Source organism: Trachurus japonicus, unplaced genomic scaffold (genome assembly GCF_045865225.1).
Source record: "Trachurus japonicus isolate A0001 unplaced genomic scaffold, Traja_1.0 AP030620.1".
NCBI classification, from domain to species: Eukaryota; Metazoa; Chordata; class Actinopteri; order Carangiformes; family Carangidae; genus Trachurus; species Trachurus japonicus.
This window is the reverse complement of record NW_028220753.1, coordinates 1-21,601: the sequence shown is the minus strand read 5'-3', so window position 1 is coordinate 21,601 and position 21,601 is coordinate 1. Positions and strand designations below refer to the sequence as shown.

The window sequence follows — 21,601 nt, the reverse complement described above, 5'->3', positions numbered from 1 at the left end:
TGGGAACCGCTGGATGAGTCGGCGAGTTGATCGCTTTTCAGCCAGGTGCCGGAAGTTCTGGCCGACCACTGCCAGTGGCAGGTACCTTAAATATATTATAGGATTAACAGAAATGATTCATAAAGAACTCTTAACCAGTGATAGGATATAGCAGTAACATGATAATATAACATATGGATATGAATAACTGGGGGGGGGTTCCTACAACACACTTTCTGGTCCATCCTTACATCTCAGCTTAAACTGCCACTTTGATTTTCACCAAATGTGGTGGAGATGTGTAGTGTGAGGAGGGAAAATCATTAGCTATTCTGAATACTGTTCATCCACTTTTGGGCCTATAGTGGTTGACTTAAAAAAATAAAAAAATAAAAAAAACAGAGCAAAAACTAAATTAAAGTCTCACGGAAATTGATGTAGTTGTGAAATTTTGATAAAACTTTGAGAACTGTTAAAAGGTAATTCAGTTTTTTCTTGAATTTGTTAGACCTAAAGTTCACAGAGCTATAATTCAATAGACTCAGCTTGGTGATCAATTGTTGGCTAAAAAATATAACAAAGTCTCTTTTTGAGTCTGGCAGGAAGGAAACAGGCCTGTATGTAAGAAACATGGTGAGGTGGCTTTTAGTGTGTATGCCCCCAGCCTTTGTACACCGTCCAAGAACCCAAGGAACTGTGAACATTTTAAAGCAAGATCTTTAATCTCCTACTTTTTAACTCTGCATTCATGATATACATGCTGTTCCTATTTACAGTAACTGCTTGACCAACTTGTTGTTGTGTGTTTTATTATTCATATTGCTTTTCATACAGGCTTGCATTGATGATGATGGTGATCATGTCACGATCTATTCTTTTATCTTTCACTTTGATATTTTTGCCCTTAAAGCACTATGTGTTGCATTTACTTGCATTAATGATAGTAAATAAATTGATATTGACCTTCAAATAAAAAATTGATAAAGGATTATTGATCTTATTCAAAAATTGATTTAGTCTACCACTTACCCCAGTGCCATGAACTTCCGTAAGCACTTCTGGAGACGGCGATGACGCCTGTAGTCTTGTGCCAGGCCCAGTTCTTGTGCCCGCCTCCACAGTGACTGGCAAAAGTGGAAATAGCAGGCACTGTGGCGACTTTGGGGAGCTCAGTCTGGATGGCCACCAGGAGGGAGCTCTCAAAGTCAGTGACCACACGTTGCGGTCTCCACTCATTCCCAGTTACCCTGAGCACCTTGCGTTTCACATGGGCCAAGAGCTGCCGGTACTGCCCCACTGTTTTTCCCGTCATCAGGCACATGATGAGAGGCAACACTCTACCCATGTACCTGTAAAACAATGTGACATGTTTCAAACTCACAAAATGGTTGAAAGCGTATTGTTTCTATGGTGTGAGGCAGCTCAAATTAAAAGTAAGATATCCTTAATAATAATATATTATTTTATATTTTCATTACTTGGGTAAACTTGTGCGGCAGCTCGGGCTCTGTACACCTTTAAATCACTTGTATGTGCAGTGTAGATTTGACTGAAAAACTGTGCAGTATAATATGAATTTCCACAGTGGAAAATAAAAATCTTCAATTCAAAGTAGGCTAACCCCCCTGGACATAATGCATTTCATTGAGGCTTACCTTCCATGAATGGTCACAAATTGCATGTAAGGGGCTGGGCAGCTCTTGAAAGTTCCATCCATGTACACCTCTCTGCACCTGATAAAATCACAGTTTTTCCTCATGTTTACACACTGATGCACCAACCCCCTGAACCAATTCTGCTAAGTAAAAACACAATTCCTGATTTATTACATTCAAATTGCAGTTCTACAACACACTTTTTTCAAAACAGTGGGCTACATACAATTCTCTGCATTGGTCACAATGTGACATTGTGATGAATGGAGAAGGTTTTTTTTCCATTCATCATGTTAACTTTAATGTAAAGCTTCATTTTGCAGGAGATTTTAGCTGTTTTATGTATTTTTTATTTGTGTGTAGAGTTCTGAGTATGAGGCATGCTTTCCGAAAATGTGTGTTAACAATCAAGAAAAACTATGCATGCATAATGACATTTACGTAAATAAGAGGCTAGACTATGCAAGAAATTGAGGATAAAATGCGTTAACGCACCTGGCGAGAAGGGAGTAGTTTCTGGTGGGGCTGAACACCAGAATCCCCCAATCGTTGTCATGGCGGGCCAGAAAGCGCTTCCCTCCCCAGGTTTGTGCCCACGGACCCACAACCAGCACATCCTCGACCTCGTGGGGAATGGGCGGGAGAAATGACGCGCGTTTGCGACTCATAATTGATCGCACAGAGTGGAACTCCGGGACCACCTCGCCCCCCTGGGTTGCCCTGACTGCTGCGTTGTATACGCGTCTGATCGGCATTGTAGGGTCGGCTTCAATCAGCTCATATAGCTTCTCCTTGAAGGATGCACTAGATATGAGCTCTGTCTCCTCTGGGTGGTTGTGCGTTGGTGCGCGTATCACTTGGATATTTGGCCGCTGCGCATCGAGGTTGAAGGCCACTGTTTGAAGGAACACCCTGCACGTTGTCCTCCAACAGCGCCAAAATATTTTTTGCCCTTTGACTTTGTTTTTTTGATAGCGATAGCCATCATGGACGAGGACTTTACCCCCTCGGTTTCCCGTTTGAAGATACGCCATCACTGCACTGCAGTGGCGCCGCCAGCCGGAATCCTGTACGCACTGTGCGTACAATTTTTTTCATAGGTGGAAAAAAAAAGAAGCAATTTTGTTTATTTTGAGCGGGTGTGATAAAGACGCTTGTTGTTTGTAACAGGCTAAACGTGCTGAGTTCATTGATTGTTAAACCAATCAGTGGAAGCCTAACGTAAAAGCCAGTGATTGTCGTTTACATCATGTCATCTGTCTCTTTTTGATTTCTGGCGCCTATTACACTACCGCTATGTGATGATTACGCCCGGTCCAGTATAGAAATGTCAAAAAGACAGTTGAGCCTTTTCCAGGCATTTAAAAAATAAAAAAGAGAGATCCAAACCCACGATCACAAACACGCAGCAGAGCAGCGATAATGAAGGTCTCTCCTCTCTAGCTCCAAACTCACTCGTCTGCACCGCGATTATGGACTCATAAGTGCCGATTCCAGGTTGAGCCCCCACTGGGGGAGCCTCGGCCCATCAGCTGTGTGTCTGTGGGTATGTGTAACCCGTATGTGTGTAGCCTGTGTGTGTTAATCTCTCACGCGCTCTGTTAAAATGAATCAACACAAACCGCTGCAGAGCGCGAGCCTGGCACAGAGGTGCGCGCTCTGGCGCATCTGGCACAGTCGGTTAACGGCACCGAAAGGAAACTGGCTCCGCTCCGCGGCTATTTCGCGTCCGACGTCTATGTTAAGCACATGTTGTTATTGATATTGTAGCGTCCGACCCGACGTAACTACAACAACATAACACAAACTTATCTGACAGCTCTCTCACTTTTTCCTCTGCTCCTCCTCACTCACCTACACACACTGTCTTCCTCACACTCACCCCGGCCCCTCAGCTTCTCATCCAACCATACCCTACCTGCCCGTACACATTCACAGTCAGTCAGGAATCACACAACTTAAACATCACAACAACATTACTGCGGGGTCGCAACAATATTTTCAGTTGTGCAGTATATTATGACAAGTCCCATTGCTACGTGGCATGATGGGCACAGCGACCCCCCCCCCCCCCGAAAAAAAAATTGTTGCAGCCTATTTGCCGTTTCTGTGCGTACATTGAAATTGAATCCTGGCGGCGCCACTGCTGCACTGTGAACTTCAAGTGTACCCAAGTAGCTACAGCAGGCCAAGGCATAAGCAACAGAAGGCCTATTAGAGACATTAGATGAAATCGTTTCTTTTTCAACTTTGAAAAATAAAAAATATATGTAATTGCTTAATTTTTTTTAAGTTGCCAGGAAGAAAAGTAAAAGAAAGTTTAAAATGACAAGAAATTATGTTGTGCCATCTCATGCTTCGAATTTCATATTTTAAAACAGTTTTTCTCCTTACCGACATACAGTACTGGGGGAAAAATGATCGATGCCAGGAAAATCGATTAAATTGTCCTGGGTTTGTTATATAATTTCCTTAAAACCACAGCAGCCTTCACTGACAAATCAGATGTTTACATATAAAACTCAGTAACAGTCTCAGGCTCTCTCTCCCTCTGAGCAAAACTTCACTTTCCAGCCTGACATTCCCTTCTATAATTTTACACGTTTGTTTTTTTCAGTTTCCATTGTATCACAAATTATAAGCAAATGTGTATTGACGCAAAAGGAAATACACAATAGTAAAACACACTAAATACAAAATTCTTTGCCTAAGTCGGCTGCCAATCTGCAGGGGACGGTGCGTGTCATAAGCACGATAACAAAAATGTGCACAAACAGAGAATCAGGTGGAAAAAAATAAAAGAAAATGGCAAATATCCCCTCGAGCCTCTCTGACCCAGAGCCCTGTTTCGACGCATCGTCATGGAGGTCAATCATACGGTGGCCTGGAGGTGCAAATCAACATTACAAAACATAAAACACTTTTACAAATTCTGAAACAAATTTACATTTCAGAAAACAAAACTACAGGTCTTAAAACAAAGTTACATTTCAGAAAACAAATTTACATTTCAGAAAACAAAATTACATTTTAGAAAACAAAATTACATCTCTGAAAACACATTTACAAGTTGCAAAACAAAATTACAATTCAGAAAACAAATTTACAAGATGCAAAACAAAATTACATTTCAGAAAAAAAAATTACAAGTTGTAAAACAAAATTACATTTCAGAAAAAAAAATTACAAGTTGTAAAACAAAATTACATTTCAGAAAACAAATTTACAAATTGCAAAACAAATTTACATTTCAGAAAACAAAATGACAAATAACATAACACTTTTACAAAGACCAAAACACTTTTACAATATCTGAAACAAATTTACATTTCAGAAAACAAATTTACAAGACACCAAACACTTTTACAAACACCAAGACACATTTACAAGTGGCAAAACACTTGGACAAACTGCAGAAACAAATTTACAAAAAGGCCAACATCAACCGGAAAGGGAATGTACCAACCCCGGGGTTGACCCGGAAGTGAACGAGGAGCGGTCATGACGAGTTCTCGTCGTCAATGGAGAAGCTAATGGAGACCTGAGCACTCCATCTTGGTCAAAAACTAGATAGTCGGCTCATGTGCTTGCCTTTCGCTCATCTCAGGTCTCCATTAGCTTCTCCATTGACGACGAGAACTCGTCATGACCGCTCCTCGTTCACTTCCGGGTCAACCCCGGGGTTGGTACATTCCCTTTCCGGTTGATGTTGGCCTTTTTGTAAATTTGTTTCTGCAGTTTGTCCAAGTGTTTTGCCACTTGTAAATGTGTCTTGGTGTTTGTAAAAGTGTTTGGTGTCTTGTAAATTTGTTTTCTGAAATGTAAATTTGTTTCAGATATTGTAAAAGTGTTTTGGTCTTTGTAAAAGTGTTATGTTATTTGTCATTTTGTTTTCTGAAATGTAAATTTGTTTTGCAATTTGTAAATTTGTTTTCTGAAATGTAATTTTGTTTTACAACTTGTAATTTTTTTTTTCTGAAATGTAATTTTGTTTTACAACTTGTAATTTTTTTTTCTGAAATGTAATTTTGTTTTGCATCTTGTAAATTTGTTTTCTGAATTGTAATTTTGTTTTGCAACTTGTAAATGTGTTTTCTGTGATGTAATTTTGTTTTCTGTGATGTAATTTTGTTTTCTGAAATGTAAATTTGTTTTCTGAAATGTAACTTTGTTTTAAGACTTGTAGTTTTGTTTTCTGAAATGTAAATTTGTTTCAGAATTTGTAAAAGTGTTTTATGTTTTGTAATGTTGATTTGCACCTCCAGGCCACCGTACTATCATCACCATGGACAGCTCCCGGATCTCAGCGCATCATTTGCGCACAACGTGCACCAGTGTTACTGTAATAACACAGATGTGGGCAAGTCTGATATCAGCCAAAGGTAGCCTACTGAAGAAACATAAATATAGACTCGAGGCATCTTGTTTTACTGATCATTTAGTGCCCAAATGACTGCATCAATAAATGAGGAAATTATATTCACAGATCCTATTTAAAAAGAAGAAAAAACATGGTCCTAGTGGATATGACAATTAACCACTCAGATAACTCCTTTCTTTCTATTTTTCCCTTCTATCAACGTTCATGGGCCATGAAGATCAGGGCTTAGTCAGTTCGGGGGTCACAGCATCTGCGCTGTTTGTGTGTGTGTGTGTGTGTGTGTGTGTGTGTGTGTGTGTGTGGGCGGGGGGTTCTGGAGACATTTATTTTAAGGTGTAGCCTACGGTACGACCAATCGCGCGCTGTCCGCTGTCTCAGTGCTGAAATATGAATCAATGACAGCGTGTCACTGCCCGAGAGAGAGAGAGTCTCTGCCCGCCCCTCCGCCTGCACTATAGGTGCAGCCCAGCCCATATTACAATCTTATTGTTTGTTTTAATCAATCCTCTAGCACCGTGTGACAGAAATACTCATTGTTGCAGAGGCACAGTGACAGTGGCGCTGACTGTATCGCACTGTGCACATACATATACACATAAAAGGAACAAGAGCAGGACCCACGCGCCTAGACTAGGCTACACTGTGGCGCCGTCAAAATACAGGAGATTAAGTTGATATCAAAGTCCTGCTTCTGGGCCCGATTTGTCGGTCTAATACACTGTCGTAATTACTGGGAGTCGTAACACCGGGCATACTTAAGTCGGGGAAATGGGAGGTCGCATTAATGGACGTAAAAATATAGAAATGTATGGTCGGAGAAATGAGAAGTCGAAGTGTTGGGTCGTCGGAGAAATAGAGAGTCGGACTAATGGACTCAAAAATTAAGAAATGTATGGTCGGAGAAATGGGAAGTCGGACAAATGGGAAGTCGGACAAATGGGAAGTCGGACAGACGCCATGCGCCCGAGAGACTGAGGTTGAGTCACTGTGTCAGCGCTTCAACATTGACAACAGCAGTCATACGGGCCTACAGAAAGTACAGAGACTCAGATGGAAAAGACACCCCCGATGAGCTGATGGAGTTACTTGTCGCTGTCAACAGCATCCCCATTGCAAGTGCTGAATGTGAGCGCGGATTTTCTCAAATGAACTTGATTTGCACTGCCAACCATGCCTCACTGCTCACATCCACCATATCATCTTTACTCTTCCTAAATCTTGTTGGACCCCCCCTCGCTAAATTCAATCCAGTCCCGTACGTGAGGTTGTGGGTGGCCAAAGGACACAGAACTGCCACAGACACGCGCAGCAAAGCCCGAAAAAAAGAGGAGGAGGAGAATCCGGACATGCTCGTGATGTGGGGTGTTTTGGACAACTAAATGGTGAGCATACTTTATATTAATAGGCCGCCGTGCCAATCTTTGAATAATAATAATAATAATAATAATAATAATAATAATAATAATAATAATAATGGAAGATTTGTGTGATTTATAAAAAGCTCTTTTTTTTTTTTTTTGACCTGTTGAGAAATTAATTGCTGACTGTAGATACTGTAAGTCCCACCTGTGGTGATGTGGGCATTTGCCTGTGCTGTGCGGAGTATAGCCTAAAATAATTGTAAATGTTCGTCATAACATTTATACCATGGATATTATTTGAAATTGAGTCTTGTAAGTCCCACGGCGTGGCAAGTGGGCATTTGCTTGTTGTTTTCAGCACGTTTTGTGTATACGTTCCGGGACCTGTGCCCGTCTCGTCATCCCGAGCTGTTATATGTACTTTGCGTTCCGGCACCTTATGATTTACAAATTAAGCACTGGTGTACACAACCTGCATCTGTAGGGAGAATGAAATGATTGCATTCCTGGAGATGCTAGACCTACCCTCAATTGGACGTACACAAAATGACAAGTTAACAGCTGAGATTACAATGGAGGAGCTAAAAGATGGTAGGTCTCCTCTCCGTGTTGTTGATCTGCTAATCCACCGCTGCAGGCTCAGACGGAGCCCTGGCGTGTAAGTGTCCTACACGACACAGTCCAGTCTTCATTTCAGATTGCCCTCTGTCGGTTCCTGTCTGGTGTTGTTGGCTGCCTGCTGGTTGTTGTCCTCTCTGGATCCTACATGATGATCAGCAAGATGGCGGCGCCCTGTCTGGCTGCGGCAACACTGACTCTTGGTAGTGTTACAGGGGTCGACAATATAAATGGCCCGGTGGCCCGGACGTACTTTTCAAACCGTCAGGGCCACCAGAACGCTACCGGGCCAGTGAAAATAATGCCTTGAAAAAAATATAACAAGTAAATAAATAAATCTAATTTCACATTAAATCCCTGTGGTTTGAAATGATAACTGTCAAATCGTCTCGGTAATTAGTGCTAAGAGATCCCGACCCGATCAACGACAGAGACATCTACTTTCTGTGCGCAGCCAGCGCCGTGCTCTGGCACGTCAGCACCACCTGCAAGCAGCTGCAGCTGCAGCTCCAGCTCACTCACTGCTGCTGATAGAAGGTCGTCACAAGAACCGATAAAAACCTTTTTCTTAACCATGAAACTTCCCTCCTCCTCAGCGCGTCGGGTCGAGTCCTGTCGGGACCGACGCGAACGTTACACACGGGCCAGAGCTCGCGCTGGGACGCCAGCTGTTCGGTGTGCGCCACGGCGGTGGCACGTCACGTGACATTTAGACCATAATAACAACAACAAAAAAACGTGTGTAAACGCAAAACTGAGCTGAAAATGAAACAATGAGTCAGTTTTGCACCAATCTGTGGAAACAGCCTAAACGTGAATGAATGAGAACAACAGTTATATCACTGAACTACTTGGAGGATAAAAGTAATGACTACATAACTTCATGTTTGTGTTGAGGCATATTTACCATTTTAACTCTGTTTTCCCTTACGAAAGAAAAATATATTTACCAATATATTACTTGCAATATATTGTAATATATTGTAATATATTATTCTTCCATTACATTTTCCAATATATTATATATTGTAAATATATGGAAAAATATATTGATGACACATATATTATACAATATATTATATATTGCAATATATGGAAAAATATATTGATGACACATATATTATACAACATATTATATATTGATGTAATATATTGTAATATATTGCAATATATTGCAAAATATACAAAAAACTGCCCCTTTCAATATATTGAAATATATTAAACCTGAATATATAATATATGGGTTTATATATCCCAAAATATATGCAATTTTATATTTATAAATATCCACCATAATGTATTCAGATTTATATGATAAAATGTATTGATAATATATGAAAAGATATAGTGTCACATGTATGTTCAATATATGGTAGAATATATTTTAAATATATGTAAAATTATACATGAAATATATGTATGGCTATGTGTTCAATATATTGTGGAATATATTTAATATATGGAAAATTATATGGAAACAAAAACATGACATATGTGTTCAATATATTGTGGATGAATACTTAAATATGCAAACTGCAATATGTGCACAAACCTTTATACCACATATTAACACAGACTGGGTAATTTATCAAAAGCAACCTTTATTTTCTTTTAATCAGGCACAGATACTGAACCCAGTTTGAGGTAGGGAGCTATACAGGCCTATTAAAACCCCAACCAGGGTTCCTACAGCTTAAGCCAAGTTAAATTTAAGACTTTTTTTAAAACCACTTGAAATTAAATTTAAGACCAACTTCATAATAAACACAAATGCAGAAAAAAAAAGAAACACCTCACATCAATTACATAGGGTTAGGGACAATTTGACCCACTTTCCTATGTGATCCAAGGTAAAGTGACTGCTACATGAACATTGGATTGTGTCTCTTTCCAGCTGTCCTTTCAAAATAAATGCATAAAAAGTCCGAAAAAAAAAAAAAAAAACCACCACTGACTCGGAATCTGGTGGCTGTGAGAAATTTAGCGTTGACGGCCACCATAAAATACCACTTACCAAGTGTTAACATTTTTAAGACTTTTGAAAAATTGATTTAAGACATTTTAATGCCAATTAAGGCCTTGTTTTTAGATTAATGAATTCAATGCCTTTTAAGACTTTTTAAGGATCCGTAAGAACCCTGCCAACAGGCCTGGCATATGGTCAGACAAAGGAAATGTGACTGACTCTACATTTCTGAACAGTGCAACATTTTTAAAGAATGCCATTGAACAGACAATACATATACTTTTGGAACTGTGGAAAAGAAATAAATAGCCAAAAGAAAATTGATGTAGCAGATAAAGCAGATGTATGTATGTAGCAGATGAAGAGATGTCCACCCTCCAATTGGTAGTAATCAGCTGGCTCCTTGGTGCATCTAGGGAAAAAGAGAGAAAAAAAGAGAGATTTTTTAAATATTATTTAAATTATCTGTATAAAATGCTCTGACGTCCTTTGCTTCATTCTAATGTTCAACCTAACATCAAACATCAGATCATTCACAGGGGGTTTGGAGGGGGTGTCAAAGAGTCAATCGATTAGTACTCCGCGATTATCAAATACTTTCGCTTGAAATGCCTATCCCTACTGGAGTCCAGACTCCACACCAGTAAAAACAAGATAATAGACCACTAGTTTAATGTTAGTATTCAGTCGGTATTCAGCTGTATAGTCAATGATTTCCCTCAACTCTATCACTCAGTCAGCCAGCATCTAGTCTGGGGCCATTGACCCGCTGTTTTGGTAGGAAACGGATCCAGGGCGAGAGAGACAGACCTTTCCTTCAAAATAAAAGCACAAAGCTAATAAAATGCGGTAAAACTCTTTAATTTAAGGAATATAATTTACAAGAAAGTCCCCGAGCCATTAAATTGACATTTTGCTTTTATTGTATTACAAGTTAATGTTTATTCAGGGTACCCCCAGAATTTTGCAACTCAAATTTAAGACTTTTTAAGACCTTTTTAAGACCACATCTAATGAAATTTAAGACCAACCTCGCAACAGTCATTTTACGTTTGCCAACGCAGCATTCCATGATTTTTTGCAAGTAGATACAGTTATGTTGTTGCGATGTATCATGCAGATAGATAAAAAATAAGACCTTTGTAGGGGTGTAACGATACACATAAATCACGGTTCGGTACGCACCTCGATTTTGAGGTCTCGGTTCGGTTCATTTTCGGTAAGAGAACAAAATGCAAAACATAAATTTGCTTGTTGTTTATTAGGAATTTTTCTAAACCAAATTTACATGTTTTAGTCAAATGTAATTATTTTACTCACCTACTAATGCTATGTTGTAGGTACATTCTGTCCCTGATACAAATAAACTTATTAAACTAAACCAAGCCATTATACAAAATATGAAAAAAATATAAAAGGCTACTGTTGTAAAGTGCTGCCTAATAAGTTCAATAAATTATTCTCAAAATAACAAAACATACAGCCTTACAATGATTTTTTTTTTTTTTTTTTTTACATGTAAAGTGCAGCACTAACAGTTCGAGCCAGTGACGGACTGACCATAGGGCAATGTGGGCAAATGCCACAACGGCTGCCTGACGATGCAACCGTTCGGCCGCAAATAAATAAATAAATGAATGAATAACGCGGGTCATCACGAGGCACAGTGCGTAGTGTCAACACAGCAGCGACGTGCGCCTGCTCTGGGCGCATCTGCAGCAAATCCACATGTACTGGAGCTTGTGCGCAACACAGACACAGAGAGAGAGACAGACAGACAGACAGACGGACAGGCAGACAGACAGAGAGGAGATAGGAGCCACAGCCCCCCCACCTCCACCTCCACCTCCATTCCTCCCAAAAGCAGGAGGGTCTTCAAGCCTCTGTTTTCTCGCTAGCGGTAGCATTAGCAGTAGCATTAGCGATAGCCACGACGTAAACGGGCTGCACGTGTAGCTGCAGGCGGACTGTAAACACACACAACTTCTGTACCGAAACTCACTCGTTCACAGCGCTGTGCTGAACCGAACGCCCCGTACCGAATCGGTTCAATACAAATACATGTACCGTTACACCCCTAGACCTTTGAGAATGAAATTTAAGACTTGTAAACTAAATTTAAGACCTTTTCAAGGCCTTAATTTATAGTTATCAAATTTAAGACTTTTTCAAGTTTTTAAGACCCCGCGGGTACCCTGTTATTTTATAAGTTTTATGTTGGTGAATACTTTTATTTTGGTGAATTTGGTGATTTCGGTATCAGCTACAGACAGGAACCAGAATGCAGACTAATTGGGAGGTAACTGACACCAGGCTCTTCGCTTGTCTGAAGAGCCTGGTGATGCGAGGCTAGCCAGCATCAGTCCTGTGGAAATTTCAATTACTTCTGTATGGGATGGTGCTATACATTTAAAGCGATAGTTCACCCAAGATTGAAATTTCACTCATTATCTACTCACCCTCATGTCGACTAAGGGCTGGGAGAAGTTTCAGAGTCCTCCGTGGCTTCTCTGAGTTACAGGGGGTCTCGACGTAGCAGTGCATGTCAATATAACGGTTGCAAATGGATACCAACTGTCTTGGTAACAAAAAGACACACCAAAAAACATCCAAATACCTCCATGCTGCTCGTATGTAATGTCCGTCTTGTATTGAAGCCCCGAAATGCGAAATTGTCCCGGAAAAAATTGAATAAGTCAATTTTTCAAGCTTGTTTTGTAGCGGAAGCTTCTCAAAGCTCCTCTTCCCGGTTCGTCATATTTGGACGAACTGGGAAGAGAACAGACCCTGGTTCGTCCAAATATGACGAACCGGGAAGAAGAGCTTCGAGAAGCTCGAAAAATTGACTTATTTCATTGTTTTTGGGACAATTTCACATTTCGGGGCTTCAATACAAGACGAACATTACATACGAGCAGCATGGAGGTATTTGGATGTTTTTTGGTGTGTCTTTTTGTTATGAAGACAGTTGGTATCCATTTGCAACCGTTATATGGACATGCACTGCTACGTCGAGACCCCCTGTAAGAGAGAAGCCACTGAGGACTCTGAAACTCCTCCCAGCCCTTAGTCGACATGAGGGTGAGTAGATAATGAGTGCAATTTCAATTTTGGGTGAACTATCACTTTAAAAACTTGAACTGAAATTAATCTGAACTAGGTTTAATGAAAAAATTTAAGAAGCAAAATGCATTTGCCATAATTCTTGGTCTGTTTGCCTACCTGTTTGCATGTTGAAGTCTGTACCCCATCATCTTTTGCTCTATTGTCACTTCGGGTTCTCCAGCACGATGATCTCATGGGTAGAGCACTGCTGTGGGTCCTTGGCTGTGTAAAATACAGATTGACATAACAAAGAGTATTCAGTCAATTAGAAACAGAGTAAAACATTAATTAATCAAGGACAAAAATATCTTTAGCTGTGTCACAGTATTAAGGATAGAATGATTTTTTTTTTTTTTATTTTGCGGCTGATCCTGATTATTATTACTCAAATAACTAATATCCTAATGAAAATTACTGCCACATATCTTTGACTTTAAAGTGTCTATTATTTTGTCCAACCTATGAAGGGTGAATTGAACTTATTACACCTGTGTGTATAAACTGGATTCACTAATGATGGCTTATTTGCAGGCTATATCATTTTCAGCTGGATGACTAATACTTCATCAACCGAGTATACACTAATATCAGTGATACTTTACTTTTATTAACAGGAGTGAGTATTAGTAACCATGCTAAGAGGCCACAGTCAGTGTAGTGTCTCATCTCCAGTAGTTTCTGTTACTAGCAGAGTTCATGTTGTTTTCTTCTGCAGCAGAGTGCGTTTTCTAAAGCAGTGGTTCTCACACACACACACGCACGCGCCGCGAGTAGCCGCGAAGCAGCGAGAAGCGGAGCCCTTTGATGTTAACGACTGTGTCACACCGGAGCCACGTCGCTCCGGTTCACAGCAGCAGCGGCGCGGCGCGTGAGCCGCGAGCTATGGCCGCGAGCGAGCCTGTCAAGCCGGGCAGGAAGTCGCACAAAGAAACAGCGGAAGAATCCGGTTAATTTTCAAAATAAAACACATTCCGAAGCCGGTTTACCGCCCCCCCCCCCCCCCCCCCCCCGTTTGGGAACCACTGTTCTAAAGGAACTTTCACTTATGTTTACACAGTGTTCAAAACAGTGTCTTAAATAACTCAATAAACAGCCCATGAAAAAAATATTTTTTCCAGCAGATATCTTTGTTACAACATGACTGAGCTAATTGGAGTAGTTTCATGTTGTGTCCGACAACGGGAGGGTTTTAACAGCTGACGTCCTGGTGTTAGCTTAGCTGCTGCTGTTAGCTGTCAGCAGCAGCTAAGCTAACGGCTACGATAGCCATGACTAGTTGCAGAGGCGTGCACACAGAAGTGGTGGTGTTTGTTCGGTAATTCGTTTTGTAGATTTAACAAACATCAGATTAGTCAGGGCGGTTTTGGCAGCCCGGAGCCTCCACATTTGGTGCCTACACCGGTGGCTAATGCTACCAGTTAGCCGCTAACGCTACCAGTTAGCCGCTCGCTAGAATGCTACTACGGGGTTGAAAGCCGGATAGCTCATGTGCTAATGGCGATTAGCTTTTCTCTCTTTTCTTTCTAACCCTTTTCTCTGTAACACGTTAATGAAGCCATGTACCGGCTGAAACATCCTCCTCACCGTTGGTTAGAACAAGGAGAATAAGAAAAAAAACCCTCCATGGTGACATGTCGAGACATGTCCAGGACTTCACATCCGTTAACGTTACACAGCCCCCCTCCCTCTCACCAGAGCCTGCCTCGTTTGAATCCCTGACACCAACAACGCCACAATAATAACAGAGAAATATCTTACCTGGTATTTTTTGCAGGATTTAAATTCACTCAAGCTCTCGCTAGGACCAGGTTCCAGCCGACTGTTTGGGGACAGCTCTCCATTCCGACACACCTCCACTTCGACACCCCGCTGTTCCGAAATACCCCCACTTCGAAACACCGCTACTCCGACACCCCCTCCTCCCCCCCCGCAGCTGTCCAAGGTGCTGAACCGCGTGACGTTGTTTACATTCTGCTTTGTGGCTTGTCTGTGAAACGTGCGCTGCTCAGAGACTGGGCAGATCTGTCCCACTTGCTTTCTCCCAGACTCCGTTGTTGGAGATCTCCCACACAGTAATAGAAATACACTTTTTTTCTTTTTCTCTCCCCCTCCTCCGCTCGAGCGCGGCTGAAGCCGGCTTGAGCTCACAGGGGCGCGAGGCTGCTGCAGCCACCGCTCGTGCTGACAGCTGACTGAGGGAGATGCTTTGGTTGGATTTAGGCAATGAAGAAAGGAGTTGGTTAAGTTTAGTAAAAAGACCAGGTAGAGGCTAGACAGGCTAGAAGCATAATGAACATTATAAGTCATTAATACAGTATGAAGTATTTGCTTGTTTTGCAGTTAATTATGCACATGATCCGTTTGACCCCAAAAAGGAAAAAAGGATCACTGCGCACTGCGCACTGCACAGCCTCTGGTTCCTTTCTGATTAGGTCCGTCTGTCCGTTCGGAGTGGGGGGGTTTCCCCCACTGGCCTTTTCGGAGTAGCGGGGTCTTTAGAAAAAATAGAAAACCCCGCTATTACGATGAATGGAAGTCTATTGTCGGAAAGGCGGGGCTTCGGAAAGGCGGGGTGTAACCCGACTGTTTGTCCATTTATCCGTATCGTAAAAATAATCCACATGACTGGTCATTCTTGAACGACTGAAGTGCGTCGCGGCGGTTCCCGTTTCACAGCAGCAGTAACGGTTATTTTCAAATTTGGCGCCGGAAAGGCGCGCACAGCTGTCATTGGCCAAGAGCCATTATGTCAGTCAGATCAACCAATCATGTTCAAATGCTCACGATGAGACAGCCAATGGATTTTGTTTCATTGTGGTAACATTTTATTTTTTATTTTTATATCTAATAAAAAAAATAATTCCTGACCTGCAATCGGTTCACAGACCATTGCTAAGTAAAACACACTGTTGCTAGGGTCACCGCTCTGATCAGAGGACACAGAGGAGGAGAACTATGCAGGATATTTACTTTAATTGAATTTTTACCTTCAGCTTCGGACTAATTGTGATGTTAGATAAATTACTTAACTTGTTACAGGGGGGGGGGGTTATAAATATACACATATACTATACTATATACTATATTTTTTAAATGTTTTACACATATATATATATATATATATATATATATATATATATATGTGTGTGTGTGTGTGTGTGTGTGTGTGTGTGTGTGTGTGTGTATGTTGTATAAAATATAAACATTTAAAAAATATAGTGCCTTTTTGGCCTTGATCTCAATATATTTTTCAATATATACACATGTATGATCCATGCATATATATGAAAATATATAAAACATTAAAAAAATATAGTGCCTTTTTGGCCTTGATTTCAATATATTTTTCAATATATACACATATATGATCCATGCATATATATATAAATATATAAAATATTTAAAAATATAGTGCCTTTTTGGTCTTTATTTCAATATATTTCTCAATATATACACATATATGATCCATGCATATATTGCAATATATTGGAAAATATAAAAATTAAATCCCATATATGGGAATATATTGCCTAATATATCACATGATATTTTCTAATATATTGCAATATATTTTTCTTTCGTAAGGGTTTACTTCATTGTTAAACCACAGTGGAGGCTAAATATGTGAAACAGTTATTTATTTATTAAATAAAGTAGCCTGATGAATTTAAAAGCACTTTTTTTGACCTTCTTTAATGAAATTGAATGAAAAATATCTGATACAGGATATAAATCCTTTACATCAGACTCAAATAAATAACAACATACAAAAATTAAACACAAATATACCAACTCATACATAATCACTAAAATACATATAACAAAATAATCCCCCAAAATCTCAAGAAACTACAAGATCGTGGTATTGAATAAGTATCAAGAATGTTGGAAATTGACTAGTAATGGTATCAGAAAGTTCCAGCCTCGATGGCGAGACCGCAGGAATTGGCTGGGATATGTTGTTTTTCGTTAATATGGGGATCGATACCTATTGTCCTGGGCCAGTGGTTAGAATGGTGGGGCCAGTGATCTTCAAAATTTCCCTTATTGTCTACCCCTGTGTTAAGTTTTCTACAAACCAGCTTCACAACTTGCAGCGAGCCAGCTGCAAGCTAAGGTATGATCGTAAGACCTTACTGGAAGTACAACAGTTTGGCTGTGGGAACTTTGCGGACGTGGCATTTGAGGGATGCCTGCGCGACCTCGGACTGCTTCGCCGGGAGGACCAAGCGACCTGCAGAGCGGCGGAGCCACCCGCTAACACCGGCTGCTACAGAAGGACACGGAGGCGGCGCCACAGGAGACAGAAACGCGGTTGTCGAGGTGGGCTAACGGCAAGGCTAAAGGCTAACCCGTGGAGGACTCCGCTTCCATCTATTCTCCTATCGAATGTCCGCTCTCTGGAAAATAAAATGGACTATCTACATCTGGATCTCACAACAAAAAGGGAGGTGAGAGACTGCTGCGCTATAGTTCTGACAGAGACATGGCGAAACTCATCTGTACCTGATGCAGCTGTTAGCTTAACGAGGCTAACAACATTCCGGCTTGACAGAGACACTGTTGTGACTGGAAAATCCCGGGGTGGTGGTGTATGCATTTACGCAAACAACAGCTGGTGCAGTAATGCTACCGCCATTTCCAGCCACTGCTCTCCCGACATAGAGTTTTTGACTGTGAAATGCAGGCCTTTCTATCTGCCCAGGGAGTTTACTGCGGTTAGCATTACTGCTGTATACATCCCCCCTAGTGCTAACACCAAGGAGGCTCTGCGTATTCTCTACCATTCCATCAGTGATTTGCAAAGGAACCATCCAGAGGGCGTTGTCTTTGTTGCTGGAGACTTCAACCAGGCCAACTTAAAGACTGTCCTCCCCCACTTCCATCAATATGTGGACTTTGCTACACGCGGAGAGAATACTCTAGACCTGGTTTACAGCAACATCAAGCAAGCTTTTAGAGCAGCACCCCGGCCTCACCTTGGCTCCTCTGACCACCTCTCTGTAATGCTCATTCCAGCCTATAAGCCCCTGCTGATCAGAGAGAAACCCACTGTGAAGCAGGTCAGAGTCTGGCCTGAGGGAGCTACAGAAGCACTCCAGGACTGCTTCGAGTGTACGGACTGGGACATGTTTAGAACAGCAGCCACCTATAATCAAAACATCGATGTGGATGAATATGCTATGTCTGTGTCAGGATACATACAGAAGTGCATGGAGGACGTCACTGTCATCAGGAACATCACTACCCGGGCCAACCACAAACCTTGGATTACTGCTGAGGTGCGTGCTATGCTGAAAGTACGAAACACTGCCTTTAAATCCGGTGATTTGGTAGCTCTGAGAACAGCTAGAGCCAATCTTAACCGGGCGATGAGGAAAGCAAAACGTGCCCATGGTCAGAAGATCCAGGGTTTTTTCCAGGACAACACCAACACCAGGAACATGTGGGAAGGCATCCGGGCCATAACAAATTACAGGGCCCCTCATATGTCCTGTAAAGATGACACAGACTTTCTAAATGAACTAAATAATCATTTTGGCAGGTTTGAGGCATTGAATAACACCACAGTGAGGAAATCAGAGTCTCAACCAGGAGAGCAGGTACTGTCTTTGGAAACTGCTGAAGTCCGCCGGACCCTGAGAAACATCAACATGCGAAAGGCAGCCGGGCCAGATAACATTCCTGGACGTCTGCTCAGGGAATGTGCAGATCAGCTGACCTCGGTTCTGACGGACATTTTCAACACCTCCCTGAACCAGGCCATTGTTCCATCATGTTTTAAGACAGCTACCATCATACCAGTGCCCAAAAAGTCTACAATAACCTGCCTCAATGACTATCGCCCAGTAGCACTCACACCTATAATGATGAAGTGCTTTGAGAGGCTCATCAAACAGCACATGGTCTCCAAACTCCCCTCTGGCTTTGACCCGTTCCAGTTTGCTACCGCCCGAACCGCTCTACAGAGGATGCCATCATCTCTGCAGTCCATCTGAGCCTACAACATCTGGAGGAGAAGAACACCTATGTGCGGATGCTTTTTGCTGATTTCAGCTCAGCATTCAACACAATAATCCCTCAGCATCTGGTGAACAAACTGGCACCCCTGGGCTTCAGTACCACACTGTGCAACTGGATCCTGGATTTCCTGTCTGATAGACCCCAGGCTGTAAGGGTGGGGAAGAACACCTCCTCAGTCATCAACCTGAGCACCGGTTCCCCTCAGGGCTGCGTCCTGAGTCCGCTGCTCTTCACCCTGATGACTCATGACTGTGTTGCCAAGTCCACTACCAACCATATCATCAAATACGCGGACGACATGACAGTAGTGGGCCTCATCCGCAATAACAACGACCAGGCATACAGAGAGGAGGTGGAACAGCTGGTGAACTGGTGCAGCAGGAACAATCTTCTCCTGAATGTGGACAAAGCCAAGGAGATCATTGTCGACTTCAGGAAGAATCGACCCAGTCACACTCCACTGTGCATCAACAACACAGCAGTGGAGGTGGTGAAAAGCACAAAGTTCCTGGGAATGCACATAACAGACACCTTAACCTGGACAACAAACACCACATCTCTGGTAAAACGAGCACAGCAGCGTTTGCACTTCCTCCGTAGGATGAGAAGATCACATCTCCCCCTCCCATTTTCACCACTTTCTACAGAAGCACAATTGAATCCATCCTGACCAACTCCATCTCCGTGTGGCATGGCAGCTGCACAGCTGCGGACTGGAAGTGTCTTCAAAGAGTGGTAAGGACAGCGGAGAAAATTACTGGGACTTCTCTCCCTTCCATCATGGACATTGGTCAGAAACGCTGTCTGACAAGAGCACAGAACATCACCAGAGACCCCACACACCCACACAAGGAACTGTTCTCACTGCTGAACTCTGGGAGGAGGTATCGCAGCATGAGGAGCAGAACAACCAGGTTCTGCAACAGTTTCATCCCCCAGGCCATAAGACTGCTGAACCTCCCATACGGCTGATTTCTTCACTTTTGCACATGCCACTTTTAACATGTTTAACATTTTAACTGTGATCCTTTTTTAACATTTTTAACATTTTAATTGTGATCCCTTTAAATATAAAATAGTATTCTTTTTGCACATATGCACACAGAGCACTTTACTGACCGATCAACCTCACTTGTCTTGTTTTTTAATTTATTTTTACACATATATTTCTGTTTGTGCCAAGAGTCAGTGAAACGAAATTTCGTTCTATGCACACTGTGTATTTTGAATGACAATAAAGTAGCTATTCTCTCTATTTCAGCCATGGCTCCACTCTCCTCCCCATCCAGCTGTGTCAGCTGCGCCTGTCTGGCTGAAAAGATCCAGGGGTTGGAGAAAAGAATCCCCAGGCTCTACCAGACCCAGGAAGCTGAGAAAATGCTGGACACCATCATCTTCGCTCTACCACACCCCGACCCCACCGGCGCATCGGAGCCTGATCCCACCGCTCCCAACACTGCTGCTGCTGCTGCGACCACCTCTCCTCCGGAGCCCGCTGTCACCACTCACTGTCCCGCTGGGAAACCTGCTTCACCCCCTGAGTCTGTCGTCTCCATTCACTGTGCTCCCACGGCTGCTCCTCCACCCTTCATCCCTGACGTCTCCTGGACAAGGTTCGGAGCTAAACCTAAGGCCAAATCTATGGCTCCGGTTAGCTCCACTCCATCTCAGCAGGAGCGCTGGTCCCAGATCAGTGCTTGCACCGGGAAAACAAAGTTTCCACCATAGGCTCCTCTCTTCCACCTTCACCTGGAGAACAAGTACAACATCTTTGACCTGCACGATTTCCCCTTGCCCGCGGGATCCCAGCCTGCTCCTCCGTTCTCCCGGCTGTCCCATGGGTCCCGCAGCTCCCCATCGTCCCCGTCCTGTCCACCTAGGACCGCCTTCTTCCATCTGCGCAGTATCACTAAGATTAGGAATATCCTCTCCCAGAGTGATGCTGAGAAACTAGTGCATGCATTTATCACTTCTAGGCTAGACTACTGCAACTCTCTCATGTCAGGATGTCCGAAAAACTCTCTAAAGAGTCTCCAGCTAGTCCAGAATGCCGCAGCGAGGGTTTTGACAGGAGTTAGGAAGAGAGAGCACATCTCTCCCACCTTAGCGTCTCTCCACTGGCTTCCTGTAGGATTTAGAATAGACTTCAAAATCCTTCTGCTGACTTATAAGGCTCTTAATGATAAAGCTCCAACCTATCTGAAAGAACTAATCATTCCTTACTGTCCTACCAGAGCACTCCGCTCCCAGAACGCAGGTCTGTTAGTGACTCCCAGTATCTCTAAAAACAGACTGGGAGGTAGAGCCTTCAGTTACCGGGCTCCTTTACTGTGGAACCAGCTCTCTCCATGGGTCAAAGAGGCAGACACTCTAACTACATTTAAGTCTAGACTTAAGACCTTCCTTTATGACAGGGCTTTTAGTTAGGGCTGGTTCAGGTAGCTCTGAACCATTTTATAGCTACGCTGTTATAGGCTTAGACTACACAGAGCCTTCTCCTTTTTCCTCCTCT

General features: G+C 42.3%; 1 long non-coding RNA gene across 1 annotated transcript; it reads right to left on the bottom strand.

Annotated features, from left to right (window-relative positions):
* Positions 1-10,003: 10,003 nt before the first annotated feature.
* On the bottom strand, positions 10,004-14,678 carry LOC146960196 (uncharacterized). The gene is made up of 3 exons (XR_015035502.1): positions 14,650-14,678; positions 13,183-13,287; positions 10,004-10,372 (listed from the first exon to the last, which is right to left on the bottom strand). It is a non-coding gene; the product is annotated as an uncharacterized LOC146960196 (long non-coding RNA).
* Positions 14,679-21,601: the final 6,923 nt, after the last annotated feature.